Below are 22,247 nucleotides of genomic sequence, written 5' to 3'. Positions count from 1 at the left end.
TTATTGGTGTCTAATGTCACGGGGTGGTAGTCGTTGCCCAGCCTTTGGAAGAACAGCCATGGTACTGAGCGGAGAGTCTCTGCTCTGGCACAATGCATACAAAAGCCATTTGTTGATGGGATGGACCAGACACGTGGGAAGTTGTGGAGCCTGGTCAGTGTCCCATGACTGGTGTAGTATACTGCTGATCCAGAAGGACCCATCTCAGTGATAGCTGGGCTGAATATATGAAGACCCTGGGTATCATCCTGGTGTAAATCTGTCAGTTCCAGTTAGCAGGTGTCATGTAAAGTAATTATCCTGAGCATTGAGTGGCTGTGGGAAGGGACTGATGTCATGGAAACAATAAACCCTAGCCTATTGACTCTGAAGAGTTTTAGGACTCATGACTTGGAAATATAAGCTGGGTAGATGAGAAGGGAGGAAGCTCCTTTCGGCTGCTAAGGACATCTGTTCCTCTCCTGCAGAGGAGGGGGGAAAAAGGAATCTGAATCTTGTCTGAGAGACTGAATTGTACTTTACAATAGGGAGCTGCTTTCATGATGACACAGAGGCAGGTGTTTTGCTGCAGTATAAATGAATTTAGCTTGGGAGCGAGCCCAGAGCTCCTGCACCATCAGATATTTATCACAAAGCAGATTTCACACTTGATTCTGGAAAGGGTGAGCTTTACTGAACCAACCAGTGGTGGATGAGATTCTGATGTGCTAAAAAAGAGCTTCAAAGAAATGTAATTCGTAGCCTCCAAAATGAAAAGAGAATCAGCTGAAAACACAGAGGGAGCAGAGAATTTGTATAGCCTGCCAATGGAAGGCTCTTAAGTTTTTTATTGACTTGTAACTCATTGAGATCCAAAGACTGCTTATGCTTAAGCCACCTAGGCATTTCCATTTCCATCACTGAGGCCAGGATCTGGACTATAGCCATGAAAAGCAGTCTAAAATGAGAGCTTATCCCATGAAAACATTCCCATTCATAGTATCACGTTATATCAGACCAATTGTGACACCCAGAAATGAGACACCCAGAAATATTGGAAAAGAGACTGAATTCAGTCAGTGGTTATATCAGTGCGGTTACATGCCTGACAAAGAACCAAATTATTCTCCACCAAGTGCTGCAGTGGCTGTTGCATTAAGGAAGTTGTGTCCTAGCAGACAAGAGTTAAAAGTCTTGAAAATTTTTAACAAGGCTATTTCTGGTTTTTAGTGGAATTTACTGATTTCACAGTTTGATAACAGTTGGATTTGTAGCCTTTTTGCTTTCTGAACAGAAGGTGTTTGCTAAACCTGTACATTCCAATTTAATATATTTCACTTAGGCATAGCAAATTGTCAAGAGAAAATTCTCAGCACTGCTGAACCCAAGTGAGTTTCCAAGGTAGGGGCATGATCCCCACCAGGCTGACTTGGAAATAGAACTGGTAAAGAAAAAGTTCATTTCATGTTGTTTTGCTTTAGTTTATTGTCCATGACGATAAAAACGTAAGATGGAGTGGTAGAACTTGCAGTAGGACCTTTACCAGATTTGCTGTTCAAACTTTCAAAACTGGCTCTCATTTAAACTAAAATTATTATTTTTATTTATTTTTACTTTTCATGATTACAACTGCACAACACTCCCCATGACCTAATCCATCAAGTCATAGATTATGGACTGGTTTCTTCATTGTCAAGCTATTATTTAGATGGAAAAATCATCAGCAGTTAGCTAAGCAGAGCCAGCTAACCAGAGCCATACCTTGCACTACAAGGAAAAACACTAAAACTAAAGAGCTCTGCCAAGAAAGGCCTGGAGCCAAGACTGCTCATTAAAGCCTAGGAACATCTGTCTGCTTATGACTGTCTAAGATCTCACTACAGCTTTTTTTCCTCTCTGCCTTTGACCTTCACTGGGATTCCCAACAGAGGTCCGCACTTGAGTTTAGCCATAGCTATTAACCAGTTCCCACTGAGGAGGGATTAAACTTTTCCATGATAACCTTGACCTTCTTTCTCCTAATTCACCTTGCATTTCCCTGAGGTGGCTAAACAGTGATTGACTAATCATAAAAATAAAAGTTAAAAGAAAAAAAAGCCCTAAGGGAACATATAGCTCTGTCCCAGGAGGCAATTTCCATAGCCTGATTGCTCTTGCCATTCGGTATTTGTCATCTTTCACAATGTAAAAGTAATATATAACAGAGATAAGAGGAGACATTCTGAATATTCAGATGAAAGCTGAAAATAGATTTATATCACAATTTCAGTGTTATCTTTACTGCATGGGCATTTTGGCACGCTCAGTAATGCCATTCGCGCCTTCATTGTATGTTGCTGGAGATTAAATATGGAGCAAAACCCACCCATGCTCGGTAGAAATATCTGTGACAGGAGTAATGAGAGAAAGATTTGGTGCTCTTTGGCATTCAGGCTTTGCTGTTTGTTTTAGTGTAGTGTGTTGGTGCAGGTGCCATCATATTGTTGTTATTTTTATTATTATTCTCTGTGTTGTAACAGCACTTAGCCATTTCTGAAAAGTTCAGTGTTCCCTAGTGCTAGGTACTGGTCATGCATATGATAGAAGACAGTCGTGCCTTATAACCCTAGATCCTATGTACGATTTTACAATCTAGAAAGAGTAGGATGTCAAGGGAGTTGTCTTCTTACTTTCTGGAGAAGCTGGCTGCAGTCCTGGCACAAGAAATCTGTACCAAGAATGAAGGGTCCCACCTTGGCTGGCCACAGCAAATATCCACTCTCTGCACTGCACCAGCTTGGACTATCGCTGGCCATTCATTAGCGGGTACCTTGTGAGCTTTGGCTCATTTTATATCTCTTGGGACCTCTTGGGGTTAAACATGCAGTGTTAATGCGTATGGTTATTCTCCCAGCACACTGCCTGTTTCTCCACCATCGTTCTGGAGAAACTGGAGTCCTTTCCACAAACACTAGTAACTCTTCCCACCTTCCTTCCCATCGCCTCCCCGTGACCTGTTGCTTCCTGCTGCAGTTTTCTGCAATTGCTATTTTCGTAAGATTCCTTGTGCTCACCTAACCCTCCTACATTTAGAAAGACTAATTGTTCAAAACTAATTAAACCCTGCTTTCCTGTTTGGCTGATGCAGAATACTAGTCCAGTGGTATCACTCTGGCCTATAGGCAAGGATACAGCAGAGGGTGTTTCAGATCCTGCCTTGCCATAGTCATACTCTCACTTGGGCACATCCTAAACTGAACTTTCAAGTTGTGTGTGCACCCAGTATTGACTCAGTTGACTCCCTCCTTCCACTCCCCGCAGCCGGAGGTCCCTCACGAATTTGCAAAATGTTGTTGGGGTGCCTCTGGCACTCTGTGACCCCAGGCACTGCGCACAGCTGGATGGCTGATCCTTTCATCTGCTCTCCAGTAGCTACTAAAGCCCCAGGTGAGGGACCCAGGGAGAGGCCACAGATTGGTGCCACAGCTGGGCTGGGGAGACTGAGAGCAGAGCTGTATTTTAAAGAGGTCCTCATAGCAAACTCCACATCTCCTTGTCTGCCTGCTTCACTTTCATAAGTGATACTGAAGAAGGGACTTGAATTGCTGATGAGCAGTCTCGATGCCATAGCTTGTGCCTTGGAAAAAAGCAGGAATGGTTACCTCTTCACTGTTTCCTTAGGTGGGCAAATGAGGAAAAGCACATTTAACATTTTAAGGTGCATAGATAAGACAGCAATTTGTGTATACGACCTGTCTGATTATGTCCTCGTTACAATTATTGCAGGCCAGGATGTAGCTGGGGGTGAAGCAGAGGTCAAAAGTCACTATATGCAGGGCTGTATTTCTGCTTTTCTTTGTAGTGAGACTAATCAAGGTCTATGCTACTTTACGCTCACAGTATTTCTGCCTCTTTTTTTTGAAACAATGATTATACAAGCAAAGATTGCCTTGCTTGCATATTGGGCATCATGGCTCAAAGATCAGCTAATAAGTACATGGGTTTCATCAGACGTAGCACAGACGCCATGCACAGTAAATTTACAGGAATATAAAGTTAATCATATGCAGCTATTAGGAAGGTAGTAATCATCAGTCTCCAAATGCTGGATAGTTAGCATGACAAACATGCTTTACAAATTAATGCTTAACTTACCTACAAGCCCCCCCATGCTTTCCTCCCTCAACGTCCAGCAGCGCTACAAGCCGAATTTCTTCTGATTTGACCTTTCCTCCTCAGGTAGTCTGTATGGTGCTGGTTTAACTCTGAAGGAATCAGTATCAGCTTTAGATGGAGGACGGGCATCACGCAGTGGGTAGTGTTTGGCCCTATGACTTGAGTGGGAGAAGAGGGACTGTGTCACGCGAGCGTACATATGCAAGTCAAGATTATTAAACGCACGACTGTATGTTGTATTTGTTTAAAGTTATTTTCCAGCATCTTTATCTTAAAAGTGCCCTTATTCCTGTTAAAAAGTCTTACATTGGGTGATTAAACGTTCCAAAGGGAGAGTAGGAGGAATACTGGAGGAAGGGAGGAGAAGTGACAATCAAACGAATGAACAGCATTCATCTGATGTCAGTACAAACACACATATAAGTAACTGTGCTCTGCTGAGGAGTGTCATTTATCCAGATGAGATTTCTTCCCTGACAAAACTCCCTTCCATGGCTCAGTTTCCTGCTGGAATGGGCCGTTGCCACACAGCACTGAATAAATCTCTGGTTCGTCCTTTCTCAGAAGTCAAATGCATTACTGTGATTTAAAACAGGACTTGTTATGAGCAAAAACAAACATGGTGAAATATTGGCAAAGCCACCATGAGTTTTGTTTTGGTTTGTAGGGGGGTGATGTTGGGGTTTTTTTTTAAGAAACAGCATATGCAGTTCTGGACTATTATCATGAAGCCTTAATCAGCCACAGTTTTACACCAAGAAAGATTTTTTTTTTTTTTTTGTAGTGGCTCCAGAATTACAGAGTTGGTTCATTATTCAGCAGTGAACACATTATTTCAGTAATAGAGGAAACAGTGGTCCAATACTATATTTGATGAACATTTTCTCAACTGACCAGCTTAGAGACATAAAACGAATGTCTATACTGACTGGGTCTTGCATATATACTCATGGATGTACCTTCACATACTGGAACAAGGGAGAAGTGACAATCAGGTGATGAATGAAGTTCATTAGATATCAATTCAAACATACGTATAAGTCACCTTGCTTTCTTCAGTAGTGGCATCTGATTCAAGGGGACCCAGGTCTCATATGGCATTGTGTGCACAGACACAGAGGCAGGCAGAAGTGTGGTCCAGGGTTTGGAGACCTATCTTCTGTATCATAGTTTTCTCATGCGAATGCAGAAAAGTGTCTAAATTGCAGTAAACCTCAGCATCTGTCTAGGAAAAGGGGGTAAAAGCAGTTTGCTGCTGTACAGAGCCACGGTGAGCTCTGATACACATCGATGTCCAACGAATGCAGCGTGGGAGCAGTGGCAGTGCTTGAAGCAGATGGGAGAAGAGCCAGACGTGAACTTCACTCTCTGAGGATGTATGGAGTATTAGTCAGCCTCCCTTTCCCCAGCTCTGCTTCTGCTGTGGTTTCCTCCAACACTCCAGGCTCCTATATAGCTTCAAGCAGCTGCAAAAGTTTTCCAGCCCCAGTGTCAGTGGGGGGGTTCTGGCCTCCCCCTGTGTCCTGTGGTGAGGGACAGGCACTGTACAGTTACGGGGTGAGTGTTTGTACCATCTGGCCCATAAAACTTAGCATTGGAGCTTTACAAAATACCATTATTTGTAAATACAATTACATTCATCAAAACAGCTGTTTGGGCCCCTGGCTCCTTAGGGGTATAACCAAAACTACTGGAATGACCTCCAAAAGCATTATCTGGGCCCCTTAAGATAAACGTCCTTCTGGTTGTTTTCCACTAAGTCTTCTGCCAGTCCTGGGGAAAGGAGGCCAAGCTAGCGTGACCATTGCTCCATTCTGCCCAGTGTTTCCTAGAGGAATGGGCTTTTGAGGGAAAACAAAAATGATGGGGAAAGCAAGTTAAAGCTTTCCTTGAAAGTGTTTTGACCAAAGCATTTGAAATACAGTGAGCTTTGTTGTTGTTGTTGTTGTTTTAATGCTACCGCTTGCTTACTGTGTTGCTTCCAATGTTTGCACTGACCAAGGAGAGAAGAAACAAGAGGGAAACTGGAGTGGGAGAGGGAGCTGGAGTATTTACCACCCAACCAATCTTTTATTTCCTGTCTTAATGATTGTATGTTTATTACGCTGCCTGAGGCTCAGTACAAAGTCTTTTGGACCAGCGATGAATTAATCAAATTAAATGCTGTGACCCCTTTGCTTTTTGGGAGTGTTACAAGCCTCCCAGCACCCTGCCTAATTTCTGCCTCTTACTTTGCTCTCTGTCCAACAGTCAAACAGTTCTTCCTTCACAACTTGGCGGCTCCCAGCTATTTATCTTCCCTCTTTCTGGCCAATGCCAGAATGTCTTGTTTGAAGTTTTTATTTAGACCACTGCTGGTTTATGGAGTTGTGCAGATTCCACGTTGGGTGTGCAGCAGCTTCGTGTCAGACACAATTGGCTTCTGCTGAGCTCTTGGCTTTAAAAGGCAATAAAGAATCACGGCCGGATTCTCGTCTCGGCCCGGTGTAAATCAAGCGTCTCCCCATTGAAATCAGTGAGGTTGACTTCTGGAGTGAAGTATCTGTGGAGACGAAACAAGAGTGCGAGGCTGGGAAGTCCCATCCGTGGCTTCAGTGGGAGCACGTCGGAGTCTTTGCGGCTGTGCTTTACCTGCCGGGTGCCGAAAACAGCCTCAGTTCAGTATTTGTAGAGATTTTCTTAGCTTGGAGGAAGAGGGTTGGTTAAGATTTTGACAGTGCTCAGCCTGGATACTTTTGTAAGTGGCAGTTTAAGAAGAGTAGAAGGAGAAGTGTGTGCTATAGCTCTGGACTATACATAATATAATTTACTCAAAGGCACTGATAATCTAGGTACAAGGCAAGAGGTCTGTTCGGATGGCGTGGAGGAAGCAAAACAAAGCAATGGCTGTATCTTCACTGTTAACCTGCTGGTCAATGTGACTCAAAGCTGGGCATAGGACAAACTGAGCTCATGATATCTGCCATTAAGTGGGATTGTAACATGCTCAGGGCAACCTGCAGCCTGTCCTACTCAACTGCAAAAGTGAGAGTTGGGGTCTGTGACCTCCAGAGCATGATCTGAAGCAGCTTCTCCGTTCCCACTGCCTACCAAGAGTTTTATATTCATGTATCACAGCAAAAGAAAGCTGGGAGCACATTATCCCAGCTGCTTTAGTCTACCTGATTGCAATAATGACGCTGAACAACAAAAGGAGTTTCAAGGTTTCACCAAGAAGGAAGTCAGAATAATTCCCCTGTAGAGCAAGGGCTATGGGGAGGGGTGGGAAAGGAAAGCTTTGACTGTCCATGAAGGAGTTTTTACACAACCCCAATGACTTGCAAAGACCCAAGGACTCATAATAGGAATCGTTAGTGATTTGTCATTGAAAACATGCAGCTGGGCATAGATCCCCATAGGCTTTTGCAGCAGCACTGAGTCTGACCAAGTTTTCATGTGGGGCGGTGCTGATTTCAGGAGGCTTTGGGAGTATGTGCAATGCAGAGTTAACTGTCAAGCAAGGGCAGGAGTAGATGGCTCAGAGGGATTTGCTAATGAGCTATCAAGCTGTGGGTCACTGGTTGAAATTTAATCTGCGAGAACAGTGACAGAAAATCAAATCAAAGTGCTGACGTCAGAGTGATGCTGGAGCAGCAGCAAAATCATTGCTGATGCCTTATGCAGCACACATAGGCAGCTTAAAGAAACTGGGAGCAAACTGTGAGGAACTTGTTTGGTTGATCCCAACTGCAAGTTATAGCTCAACCAATTTGTATTATATCTATCAGTAACTCACTTGTTTTAGTGCATTTGTTTGTGAATGACAACGGTGTATCTCATCACAGAATCTGACCCAAACCCAGTGTTATACAGTACTAGAAACAGAGCTGTGGAGACATCTAGGTAGACTTTGCTCAGCAGTGTGAATGTGAATCAGCAGTGGACCACAAAGCCCAGTAGTTCTGGTGATGGAGGTTTTTTGCTCTTGGGTCCCACATTGAGGCCAGTAGTGCTGGCTTTCCCATTCCTGGGCTCCTGAGATAACTTGATGGTTTCACCATAGCTTTCTCAGGGCTGGGGAGGGCCCACATCACTAGGGTTATAGAACCAGCTCTTACAGTTTTCACGGTTACCAGATCAAAGGTTGGTGACAAAAGGGACAAGGGCACCACGTGCCCTCAGCAATGGTAGCGGTACTGCATATGGGGGTCAGCGTTTTGGGCCAGGCAGGCTTGCGCTGATGCTCCTCACCCCACTGATGTGTTCGTTATCCTTTTCACTGATTTTTAGGAGCAACTCAGTGGTCCTTTCTCTGCTCCCAAGCAGCCGGGCTGAGGATATGGAGTCTCTCCAGATGGCACAGAGCTGCTGTTTCAGCTCTGTGTCTTTGGTCTTCCTTGCCTCCAATGTAGGCAGGGGAGGGAGCAATAGTCAGCATTGTTTTCCGTGCCAGCTATGATTAGTTGGCATAAAGAGCACTTAAGTAAGTTGACACAGCCTTTGAGTTGCTTGGTTTGCTTAAAAAAGAAAAAAGAAAAAATCCCTGGACTACTCCAGGTTCTCTTTGCTGCCTGAAGTCTAGTCTGCACCAGTAAAACCTTGGGCTTATCCCAGAACTGGGACGTGGTCAGTTGCAGAATGTTTGTCATTCTGATATTTATTTATTTTCTATTTAAAAAAACAAAAACAAACAACAAAAAAAACAACTCTGGGAGAGCAACAAGTTAAAAAAGTAGTTAAACTCCAGATTCATGCAGATTTCCTGTTTTGCTTCTGAACAAAACCTCAAAACCACTTTGAACAAGTTTCCCACCTCAGCTGAGGGTGGAGTTGCGTACGCCCCACACGTGGCCTCCAGAAGTGCACCCAAGGACAATAGCACATCTCCTTTGGCACGGTGGGGCCAAATTTACTGCTTGCAGGGCAGTCAATACGTGCGCCTTTGCATGACTGCCCAAAAGAGCTTCGGTCTCAGCCAAGTACATTGGAAAGCTTGAACTTTTCTATTTTAACAGAACAGACTGAACGGTAGAGATGTGGCAGACAGAAACTGGAGGCATTTGATAAAGGGATGCCTCTTTGAGATGCTAGGCAGATATTGGCTGTTGTCGGTATGCTGGGCGATCTGTCGTAATTTCATTGATTTGATCTAGTGAGACAACATCTCGGTAAATAAAAAGAGCAGAGAAATCTATTGCACGAAATTAAAGGTTGTTGCCTGATCTTCTCTTAAATGAATTCATTGCAATCTGAAGCAATGCATCCATTTTGCAAAGCCAGCATTCTTTGGCTCCTACACTGCATCATGACATTACTTTAGGCGGTAAGAAAGATCTTATTTGTGATATAGCGTGCTGTGGTAGATAGCAAAGTAGCTAGATGCCTGGGAACTCTGGATGTAGCTATGGCATTTGGGTGTGTGAGTCTAAGTAACAATAAGCAGTGCTTAACATTTCCTCCCACACTAGAAGCGTACCCATTAAAAGTTTAAGCAAGTCAGCTGTGCAAGTTCTTGCATAAAAGGACAAACTGCTAAAACGCTAATAGGAGCCACTCTTATGTTAAAGAGTGGGTAGAGCAGGATGCATTAACCCAAATTCTCCTTCTCTACTGCTAATCGGGAGAGAGTCTTGCTGAGATCAAAGAAACCCCAGCAGGTAAAAATGATAATAAATCAGGCTCAAGCCCAGGTTCAGGACTCCTGAGTCTTTTTCTCGGCTCTGTTTCTGAGATGCTGTATAGTTTGAAGAAGTCAGTGAATGTGATTTAGACCATCCATGAGTCAACTTAAGTCCCTGTGAGAATGAACTGGATGTGTCTAAGTCCCAGAGAATGGCTCATTTTCTTTTTCATCTGAAGAAGAAGCTACATCCCAGAGAAACTAAGTGTGTATATAAAACTGGACACCGTGTTTTGGACTTAAGAGTAACTTAAGCATATAAGCATATGGTTTTGCATGTGTTCAGTGATCGACAGCTTCTGGCAGTCCATCATGACTCACAAGTGGGTGAGGAGTGCTAATATCTCTTGAGGCGTTGAAAAGGGCCCACTTCATTAAGGTACGGCCTGACCAAACCCACCAGTTTTAGATGACATTGAGCTAGCATGGAACACCTCAGCAAGAGAAATCTGGGGCATGTTTATACCGTTTTTGTGGGCCAAACCAGAAAGCAAGTCTATGCCTCTGAACTGCTTGTTGCAGGCTGCCTTGTGTTCACACATCTGAGAGCTGGGAGCATCTGGAGTGGGCAGACTGACCCACACTGCACAGCACTTGATCCTGATCTCCACTGGGCAACATCTCCCTATAGCCCTGGGGTACAATTATAGGTATTTCTTGGGGAAGGGGTTCCTAACACAGATGCCAAAATAGGGGCTTTTCTGCAACCATCTGCTTCCTTTGTGCTCTGGGAAGTGACAGGAGGGATACTGGGGTTTGGGGACTTCAGGCTAGCATTGCAATATTGCACCAAGTAAAGAGCCAAAGTTGTGTGGTGCATGTCCACACTGTGCCTGGAGCAGAGCCTGGAGCACACTGTCATCCTCGCCATGCCCAGTTTTCCTCTTGGATGGAACAAACGTCTCCCTAACGGCCAGCTAACAAGTGCAGAGTGTGGAGGACCTGGATGCCAGCATACAGGAGAGGGGCAAGTCAGTCTGGCAGAGTGGAAACACCCAGGCATTCCTAAGTGCCAGCTAAGCCTGGGGCGTGAGGGAACGCCTGTTGCCTGGCCTAACTCGATTCATGCAATTTATCTGATAGAGCTCTAAAATAGAACATTTACAAACAGAAGGCCTCCTCTTCCACTGGGCTGAAACTCTCTAGCTTCTGCATCTTACACTTCTGGTTGTTGAGAGGTCGACCTTCAGCAAGAGGAGGCAATGCCTCCACTCCAGCCTTACCTGTAGCCTGATGTAGTCTGGGCAAGTGGAAATGCTGGGGTCAGGCCCCCTCGGGCTGGACAGCCTAGATCTCTACTTTTCTATTTTCTGGATAAGTGCTCAAACCATTAATATCTTTTGCTTCCTCCTCCCACTTATCCCACAACACAGGTGCTTGCCCTTCAGAGGGGAATTTGCATTTTGATTCCCACGTAAGCAGGATTGCACACTGTTGAGCTTTGAATTAAGCACTTACCCAGCCACACTTGTGAGAATAATATTTCCTAGTGCCTACGCCTGAGTGGCTGCATGCAACCACACTAAATTATCCCATGAAGGACCCACAGCTCGCCGTTCAGTTGATGGAGAAACGTGTGAACATAGCTTGGTGCTACTTCAGAGGCATCTGTCTCTGTGTTGCTTGTATAGTTTCCGTAGGCACCTGCTTTAAGTGATCTGAATCATTCTGCTGGAGCCAAGCACCTTTTTTTTTTTTAGATGTTGCAACAAATAAATTGAGTGCCTAAAGCAGGCAGTCTCAATCTAGCCTTCAGGGTCTCCACGTTTACTGACTGATATAATGATATAATAGTCCTTGCCCAACTCAAAGAGCTGTTGCAAGATTTTAATTAATTAATACTGGCAAGGCTTTGAAATGCTGGAAATGAAATGAGGTCTATAAACGAAGTGTATTATTATGACTTGACGGCACTTTCTACTTCACTTTCACACCATACCTGACCACAGAGCAGGGCAGCTGCATCCTCTGATTCATCATGAATCATGAAGAAGCCTGCTTAAAACGTGGATAGTATTGATATATTTACACTGCTTAAAATGTTTGAGGGAAGAGACATTACTTCTCACTCCAGGAATGCTGGCCAAATTGATGGCAGCTCCCCCCTATTTTTTTTTCTCTCAGTATTAGCCCATCTATACTGGAGTTCTCAGTATTTAAGCAAGATGTGCCAGAAGGTAGCTGGAGATGTGAGAGTCCTACTAGGATTTGCAGAAGACCTAATTACTCCCCAGTGACAGTGTTGCCTAGCTCAGGTTCTCGTCCTGAGCACTGTAGTCCCCCAGGTAGCTTTTGGTCTTCCATTTCTCTGGTATGATTGATGTTAATTATAGCCATGCAGTTTCAGTGGTGGGCAAGACACCCAAGAGAAGTTGGTATCCCCGAAGTCCTTCTTGTGCTTAGCATCAGATTAGCACACAAAACCCCTTGGACTAAGTCCCTTGGTAGGTCACATCGTTTCATCAAATTACAAAATAGCTCGTTAGGTTCCTAGTCAGGTTTAATTTTCTCTATATGTAAATTCTTAATGAAGAACGCTATAAACTTACTTGCTAAGCACTTTGCCTCCACTGCTACGTGAAACACAGGCAAATGCTACAGGGTAAAGACAGGAGAGAGGGGGAGCATCTGCCGCTAAACAGCGTAACTCCAGGCGATGCCACTAAACACCCAAGGGATGCTGCCATTCAACCAGCCACCAGGAAGAGAAGGTCTCAGGAGGAGGTGGCTGGATGACCATCCACATGGCTGGTGTGGGCCTATCAGCAGGTACCCTGCACCAGGGGCAGCTCTTTTCATGTGCATAACATGATACTGGCAGCTTCTATTGCTCCTGACAGCGTGCAAGAGGGGTCCTGGCATTGCCACCTGGCCCTCATGCATTGTTCTGGTAGTGTGCGGTCCACTAAGTTCGATCGAACTAATGACCCTTTTGTATTGACCCTTGCCACAGAAGAATACTCCTTTTCCCAACCCATTGCTGTAACTAGAAGCCTTATCCCTTCTGTTATTATCATCTTTATGTCTCATGCCCTCATCAAAGACAGAATTTACATTTACCCCCAGGGGCAATTCCTAATTCAGAGGGTAAGAGATGCCTTGAGGACCAGGTGAAATTTTACCAATATAAACTGTCCAGTGGTCAAAGGAGTCTCATGTAAACTGGCCACTTTGAGTCGAGTTCAGACAGAAGCGAATATCACAAGAGTGCGTCTCTCGATGACAGCTGACAAGCCAGAGAAGTTTGTGCTCTTTTTACATATGCTACTAGGTATTAAATATTCTACCTAATTTGTACGTGGTTCTTTTCAGCAGTAAATCTCAGACTGGTTTTACAAGAGAGGTCAGTATCTTTACCCTCATTTCACGGGCAGATAAACCAAGGTGCAGGGAGGTCTAATGCCAGAAGGTTGGTGTCAGAGCAAGAAACAGCTAATTGCGACAGACTTAAATGCATCATTGTGCATGAGTGTCAGTAATTCTTATTGCAGCATCAACCACAAAGTTATGCAGAGATACCAAAGACAGAAATAGAGTAGTACTGACCTCTTCTCTACAGATAGGGATGCGCTCTCCAGAGATTTTTCCCCCCAGAACTGATAAATGACTTAGAGAAGAGCAGGTGCCATTTCTCCACCTGGGTAACTATGCCCAGAGGCAATAGAAGTCATTTTTAGGATATGGTTTCCCTCCTATTTACATCAAGCTAGTAGCAGTGCTTATTTTAACACAATTGCCAACTGACTTTATTTTTAGATCTTGTCAGCATAGTATCATTTTGTAATTCTTGCCTTGTTTAAAACAAGTAAAGACATTTCAATGGGAACATGAAATTCACTGGAAGAATTATTGCTGCTTCACAAATATATATTGATAGCCTAAGAAAGCAGTGATCTTCTCTTTCCCATAACGGGAAATGCTCCAAATCTATAAAGCATCCCTAATATTTTACTTTAAAAGACCAAATCACAAGTTGGGTTACCTTTCAGTAGGAACTTTATAGATTTTCCAGCTCTTAAGGGGTTCCTTAGGGAGTCTTATTTCATCCAAATGACATTGTTCTCTTGATGACTATCACACTTGTATAGGAAAATTTGCCAGTGGGGCATAATCTTGGTTTAGAAGGTCCTAGAAAATAATACAAAATTGAATAGGAAAAAAAAAAAAAAAAAGGAAGAAAAGAAAAGGAGGAGGAAGATGCAGTTAGTGAAATTCACACAAATAAGAAAAATCCAGTTGCCATGAAGACTTATCAGCTGCATGTATTTCTATAAGCATGTGTCAACTTGATGTACTATGCTTCTGTGTTTTATTCAATTACCATGTTTCAGAAGAATGTAATAATTGCTGTACTGCAACTACCTCATCCAGTATCCCATCCAAAGAATGTGGAAGAGAAGGCATGTAGAAGAAGAAAATGGCATCATGAGTCTGTGGAAGGCATCTCTTCCTCCTTCCCCTGATTAACAGATAGGCTTTTGTGCTTGTGAATCACTTTTTATATGCCTTCTTTTTCTCTCCCAGCATAATAGTAAATACTCTTACCATCTACACTTTGGAAACTCATGGGGTTTTCTTGTCTTCATAATACTTTCGATAAATCCTGCCACAGGAAGCAAAAGTTGAAATGTGACCAGTCTATTAGGAACAAAAACATTAAAGATGAGAGGTCTCATGGAAACCAGCTCCAGAGTAACAGCAATGATTCATAAAATATGAGGCTCAGCAGAGAGAAACTGTGGGCAGGGCTAAGATTTCAATAAGGATGCATCCTGATTTATACTAAGTGGGACCTGGAGAAAAATACTTTTACATTGCTTGAATGCCTTCAGCCCTTGATGTTGCCAAAGGAGATGAAGTTTACAAAGAAAATTCATTTATTCATTAATGGGCAGCTACCTCTAAGGAGGAGAGTGACAGTTGTGCAGTGGTGTGCTAGAATCCCACACACATTTTAGGGACTGGAAGACTGTGACTAGCATTACAACAGGTACCTGGAATTGCCCTAAATGTGTTTTTGTGCTTCCCAGATTTCTGTTGTTCTAACTAGTATTATATAAGATACTTTAAAGGCAAGTTTAAAGAAATAGGTTTTCCGAAAGGTCTGCCAAGAAACCCAGAAGAACCGCCTAACAATGTGCAACCTATGAGTGCCTTTTTTCAGCAATAAGTGATATTTTTCAGGCTGTGGAATGACATTGTTTCATCCCTTGGGATTTCATGTGCTTTTTTTTTTTTTTTTTTTTTTTGGCAGGGCTCTTTTATTGCACAATGATGATATATTTATTTTAACTTTTAATTTGCAGTCTTAGAATAGGCCTTTGGTGGCTAGGAAGAGTCATGACAGTCAAAAAGATTCATCTCCGAGAAACAATATTCCATTTTTAACCATAATATCTGGCCAAATTTTGAATAAATTCTTGAGGCTCTATCACAAACATATTTGTGGATCACCTACTAAAGACATCTATTAAGGGGGTTTTGATAGTTTAGGAGGCCTGAAGAAATCATGCTGGACAATCTTGTAATTACAGTATTGTCACAATAATTATAAAAGACCAAATCTTAATCTTCTTAAATTTCATCACTTAATATTTATGTAGGTGAAGAACCTATTCGCTTAACCATACAACAAATGATACTACTGAGTTTGAACAAATAGCTAATAGCTCACCATCTACCCCACTTGATTTTCACTTGTCAGTTGATTTTATCAGTGGAGCTATACTACTTGCTTTTAGTGTGCATTTATTCTCCAAAACACTACTTAGTTTCCTCTGACCTAACAAATTATTAAGTTTAAAAGTGGAAGAAACCAGGGGTTGTCTACATGTAACAGTACCATTTTTCATGAGAATTTTTTGATGTCACAAAAACAATGTGTATCCACAGAGCTTTACACAACCTAATAAATGACCAGTTGACACTGTGCCTCTAATTGTCCTCAACTAGAAGCAAAAATGCTGTCTGGGAGCCAAAGCTGATTAACGCTATTGGTTGATGAATTTTCTTTTTTTAAAAAAAAAGGAGCCAAGGGGGAGCCATAACAGCTCTGAACTTTCGCAAGGACTGCCTCTGCTTTAGGGGAATTTTGATTTTTCCTGCTGTTTTGTTTGTTTAAAAAAAATGGTGATGTGTAATCTTCAGGAACGTACCTCATCATCCAACCCACAAACTGTTGGCAAAATAATAAACCTACACAGAATGTACTGTTAGATTCTTTTTTTTTTTTTTTTACTTCTTCCTTTCAGAGGTATAAATCACAGCTTTTTGCTTTTGCAAATTAAAGTATAGTCTTTGCACTGGATAGTTGGCACCGTTTCTTCTGGCCAAATGTTCCGTGCTGCTTCCAAAGAAACTGTGGACACTGAGTTGGCTATAGTTTGTCTTTGAACTCGTTTGCAAAAACTCAGTCTTTATAGGCCTCCAAGAAAAAATATACATAGTTTATTTATTAAGTTGCAGTTTAACTCTTTTGTGTGCAGAATTGTTGATGGTACTTCTATTTGGGTTTTTCAGGCTTTTTATTAGTCTGGCTGAGTTTTTTGATGTCCACTTCTTCTAGTTTACATGAATGGCATCATCCTGCTATATAGGTCCAAAAAACCTATACATTTCTGATTATCTTACATGGGCTGAAAAAGATCCTGAATAGAAAATAGTTCTTTTGCTAGTTGGTTGCAAGACTAAGTTTCAAACAAACCATACTTGACTATTATTGAGTAAAAATACTTCCCATTATATTTCCAGAAGTCTTCTCAGCTACATTTGCCTTTCTGCCTTTGTAACATAGTAGACAAACAGTGCTATCATTTCAGCTTTTGCTGTCTATAATGTATTTCTAAATAGTATAGAAATAGAAATGCACCATGGTCTCTCTCCTTCAAGCATTCGCTGGTTTTGTCTGTCATATATAGATTAAAGTTTTGATCAGCTGAATGTTCAGCAAGGAATAAATGAAAGTTATTGGTGTGTAAAACATTTGCAGGTCTTGTGTTAATCTTGGACTTTTCCCTCTAGCATCCTTGTACTGCTTTCTTCTGCAATGCTTCCTTTCTATTGATGTGATGCCATCTTTGGTACTCTAACAAAGGGCTATATAAATGTTTGGAACCCAGAACAGATGTTTTTGGGCAGCTTTCATTCAGTTTGCCAAGTTCAGGCATAAAACAAGATCCTGACCGCTTGTGGTTACTGTAGATTGAATGATTTTTTCAAAGGAAGAGTAAGCGTGCTGGGTCCAATGACTTCCTGTCTTCTGGCATCCTACCACATGTCTTCTTTACTATACCATAATGTTTCTCAAATTTGCTTTTGTTTCACTCTCATAATTGGCTTTGTATATCCACTGACTGATCTGATTTTCCTATCAAGACAGGGCTGTTCACTCCAGATTTTCACTAGTGTAACTGAGAGGAAAATTTGGTCCGTATGCTCTGTAATAAGATATATCATCACTGTCAATATTTTTCTTCTTCCCATCACTCCCCTGCCATATGGCAACTTCACAGGAAAGAACTGAACTGCATATGTTCTAAGTAGGACTTCTTCATTCCCTGCAAAATCGAGGTTGGTTTTAATACCATTCAGATTTAAAAATGGAGGAAGTCCTTAATCCTTTAGCATGGGATTTTCATCTAACTTCAGCCACCCAAAAGTTAGGCAAGCGTAGAAACTAGTCATCGGAGCTCTTCCTATAGTCACTGGAGGGACAAAAGAACTTTGAGAAGGTGATTCATCACATACTAAGATAAGAGTTGGGGGGAAATTTTATTGCCGTGAACATGAGTGCAAATCTCTTCAATATCCACTGGTCTTAATGGAGCTGCAGACCCAAAGGCAAGGTCTGTGCTGGTGGCTTGAATGGGAAGAGGAGATGATTTTCCTGAGCTGCTGTCAGCCTGCTCCCTGGCACGTTTTGGCCTGTGCCTGGTAAGCAATCTTCAAATAACACCTGAGCATGATTCAGTGGGCATTGTGAGCCAGGGATGGTTTTCAGTCAGCAAGACACAGATGTGGCTACCCTGTTTCGGGTAGGAAATTTAGCCCTAGTAAGACAAGCCGTGCCATCCGCTTGCTTTCAGGATTAGACAATGGATGCTGGCTCATTTTATTTACTGCTGTAGATATAGCCAAAGAGGTGTAAGCAGTGAAAAAAGCCATATAAGAGAATGAAAGATAAACCTGAGAGTTTTTCATTTGCATTGTCTGAAACTGGGACTTGGGTGCAAGTAACAACCCAAGAGGCAAGAGCCGCTGTTAGGGAGAATTTTCTTATCAAGCGAATGTTAAAGACATTCCTTGCCTGTACTGGTGCTAGAGAGTGACTGACAGTGACTATGGAAAATAGTGTTTGTAAAGAAAGACTTCCAGGACCCACCATACCTAAATGATTTTCTAAAATGAATCACCCCACAGATCCACTTTGAAGCCATCATTGATCTCCAGAGGGTTTGTACCCAGGAAAATCCTCAGTGTCACACAAGTGTTTCTGCAAAGTTTCTGAGCTCTGCCTGCTGGATTTTAAGACTTGGGACAAGTCTACCTTAAAAACACTTACTGTTCACCGCAAGGGTACTCAGATCTAGCAACTAGCAGCGCAAAGTGTTTCAGCCACTTTCAACCACCGTTATGAGACCCAGGGACCATGGGATAAATTCAGATGAATAACCCTATTTCTAAGTTGTTTCCAGGGAGTGTGTGGGTGTTGCAGACATTTAACTGCCAGGCTATTCATTTTTCTGCACTAATAGTTTCCATACTAGCTGACTGACCAGTCTCCCTGATGTGTCGCGTCAATTTGCTTATTAAATATGAAAATAATGATTGTTAGGAATGAGCCTAGAAAGCTCCTCATCTCCCAGATTGGGTCTTGGTGCCAAGTGTCTGGCTGGCATCGTCTCCAATATTCTGCAAACAACATCTGCACGAGCGTGTCAGTTGTGTAACTCATAAAGTTAACGTAAGTGACTGCCGTGATTTGCTGAGCAGCGCTGATTAGAGCTGTTTTGCCAGAGGGAGGCTTTGCAGCATGTGAGAGAGACAAGCCGTGCCGTGCCTTTCCCAGGAAAGGGAAGGGGTACCGCGGGCAGGACTACATCATTTGCAGGAACGACTCTGGGGAGATTTCCCTCTCCACCCCTAGGATTCCTCTGGTCCCAGATGTGATTAATGATGCCTCTCTGCTGAAATGATCACTGCTGTGATGAGCTCAGAAAATGAGTGCTTCGGAGGCACTGACCCACCCCAGTAGCTGTGTCGGAGGTTGACTTGGAGAGGGACAGCGTGTCAGAGCCACGGGGGAATTCGGGAGGATGTGTGTGAGACCCCAATCCGTTATTGACAGCACGTCTTGCTGCTCTGCACAGTCTGTGACAAGTTCAGTGACATCTCTGCTCATGAAAGAAAGGTCCAAGGTGCTTCTCCTCCACCCCATGAAACTCGACATGATGCCGTACAGGAAGGCAGCGCAGGCAGCAGGCTGGAGCCCTGTGACTCAAGTGCCATTTACTCGCTGGGAACATCATGTCACTGCCTAGGAGGAAAAAATGGGATGTTAGAGCCAAAAAGAGAGTTACATTTTACTTCCTTCCCTCTTAGGACAAGTATATTTTTAATATGCTATCAGCCAGTTTAGTAGAAGCTAGGCCCACTTTTCCTATCCTTTGCATCAGTTTGGTTCACTTGATTTCAACTGATTATTTTAAAGCAGCATATGACAGTTTGTTTTTTTAAAAAGGCTGAATTTTGGCATTTCTCATGCCAATACTTTCTTGAGTTCATTTTTTCAAAAGCATATAAAATTATTGTCAGAAACAGGGCATGTCAGTAAACTGCTTCTAGGAACATCCTTGTTTGCTGTTTATGTTAACCTTGGGCTAAAGATTGGCTCTTGTTCAACATCTGAAACTTTCCAAAGAAAACAGACGGCAACCTGTAAATGACTAAACCACACACGTGAAAATGACACTGAAATATAATGTGACAGGTCAAACTTTAGTTGGGTTAAGTCGGGCATTTAGAATAATCCTTCTTTACCTCACTTAAATGTCACATAGGTAAGTCGTGACAGCTCACTCATTGCCGGGAAAAGCTTGCATTATCCTCAAGGATGAATTCAGGACCTCAGGAAGCTACCAAGTCAAATGAAAAACAGAGACAACAGGCAATGGCTTAGCGGCTTAAGCCATATGCCTTAGATCAGTCTAGTCATAATTTCAAATGCCAGCAGGATCATTACCAAGCTAATGCAGATCTATTGAGTACTTCGCCATTTACTACAGGCAGAACAAGTCCTTTGAGTTAAATTCTAAGAAATTAGATCCTTTGGGGTTTTAATGGCTATTAAAAATCACAGGATATTTTCATAAGGGGAGGAGTTTATTAATCTTATGCCCTTAACCAAATTAGCCTTTTCCTCCTACAAATACACTTTCAGTTCCTTATTGCAAAAGGAAGATGGGAGAGGAAGAGAGAATGAAACTCTCCAGTGTTGTGCTGCATCTTGCACGAGCTGCACTACTGCTATCACTGCTGCTTAAAGACACTGTGGGTTTTTTTTGCAATGAAAGCCCCAGAATGTTGTTCCTGGAGTTTCTGTACCAGTAGGTGGGCTACAACCCTGGGTGCCTACTTTGTGTTTGTGATTAAGCACTGGTCACCTCTTACAGATTCGATTCGCTGGGTGTCCCGGGCACCTGGCATCCCATTCCAGCAAACAGTGTCTGTAATGGGAAGGCTGTGCTTACCTGAACTCCAACTCTAATGGATGCTTTGCAAGCCCAGCTTGATGTCTGGTTTATAATCACAGTGAGCAGAGCACTGTAGAGATACAGGGAAGACTTGTGAGCACAAACACTTGCACGCGTACACTGTGGGTTTTATTATCATCATTAGTCCACAATAAGAAGGGCTGGTCAGGGATCAAAACCCTCTGTAACCTAATTATAAAACAAAAGATAGAGGGTAAAGGTGGATGCAAGAACAATGAGACTGTATTGGTCAGTTTGACAGGAAGGACACTGATGTGACTGAAAGGTTTTGTAGGTACTATAGAAAAGGAAAGTTGGAAGGCAAACGGTGAGATAACTCTGTGGGTGATAGAGGAAACTGCACTGGCGTGTAAAAAGTGCCATGGGAGATAGTGCAGAAGTGTTTAATTTGAGAAGTATATAGAAGGCCAATGGAAAATGGTGTGAGAGATTAATCACAGACAGAAGCCACCATTTACATAGGGAATGAGGGATATTATCCTCCTGATGGAATGTGGAAGGGTCTCTAATGTGAAGAGAAGGGCTGGGATTCAGCTCCAGACTCAGACACCTGAATGCAGGCAAAGGGATTAAAGAGCGGTTTGAGAGGAATGCAAAGGAAAGCCAAGATGATAATGGAGGTAAAACTGTGATTACCACAGTGTAGATGCTCCATTTCTTAAAGATTACAGAAGAAGACTGGGTGTCTGCTAGTGTGTACCCACACACAAATCACTTGGCTTGATAAAAAGATATTCAGTGAAATGTGATCGCTATCCTTAAAATCTGAGCATCTCTGTATTATGATTTATTGATGTTCTGTATTTCCATCTGTCGTGGGTAGACCTTCAGCATTTCCAACATCAGTGACTCAGTGCTGCTGGTGCTGGGAAGTGGGCACTGGTCCAGCCTGGAGTTCTTCAACATCCTTCTATGAAACACTGGCAAGATTCAGAGATGCTAAGTGGCTTTCCCAAACCTGGATTATATCTATCAATAGGAGCCAGATCTCCTAATTCACTGTTCTTTAGCAATCAGCTGATAACATTCCGGTAGTTTTGTTTTAATGATCCATTATTTTGAAACTGGATGATGTGGGAAAATTTTCAGAATACTTGAAAACAGCCAGTGAAGTTATATTTAGTGGATCATATAAGTTTTAATTCATTTTCTATTTTAGCTTTTTATTGAGACAGTTCACCCCAGTAAGGAAAAAGTGGAAGTTGCCTTTTCCCTTTCAGCTTACACTTGTGGTGAGAAACACAGAGTTTGAATTCTTAGTTTCGAATAACTCTTCCTGAACTAATAATAAAACAGAAGAACAGACTTATATGTAAGATAAAGACCTTGGAGCATTTTGTGAAGAATGTTTGAAAGATCAAAATATTACAGGTTTCTCACCATCACTGGGAATTGAAAAATAAACAGAATTAGCTAGAGATCTGGCTGAAACAAAACAATTTCTAAGAAAAAAAAAAAAACCTCCTAAAAACGTTGTTCTCTTTCCAGTGTTATATGATGCCAAAAATTACGCTGGTGCTGAACAAGTAATTTATACCAGTGCAAATCCAAAGAGTTTCAACAAAGATGAAGGAAGGCTTTTATGTTTAAAGTACCATTACCAGCAAAAGGCTTCAGAGCATTTTCCATTTTTAATTACTTCAACAGCATGCAGAGCAACAAAGGATAAGTTTGAACTATCT

The 22,247-nt window shown here is 42.4% G+C and overlaps 1 protein-coding gene across 2 annotated transcripts in view; it reads left to right on the top strand.

Annotated features, from left to right (window-relative positions):
- The window catches only part of SETBP1 (SET binding protein 1), a 262,267-nt gene that overhangs the window by 183,211 nt on the left and 56,809 nt on the right, over nucleotides 1–22,247 (top strand). The window lies entirely within an intron of this gene.

This window comes from Buteo buteo, chromosome Z, assembly GCF_964188355.1.
Source record: "Buteo buteo chromosome Z, bButBut1.hap1.1, whole genome shotgun sequence".
Lineage (NCBI taxonomy): Eukaryota > Metazoa > Chordata > Aves > Accipitriformes > Accipitridae > Buteo > Buteo buteo.
This window is presented reverse-complemented; position numbering and strand designations above follow the sequence as displayed.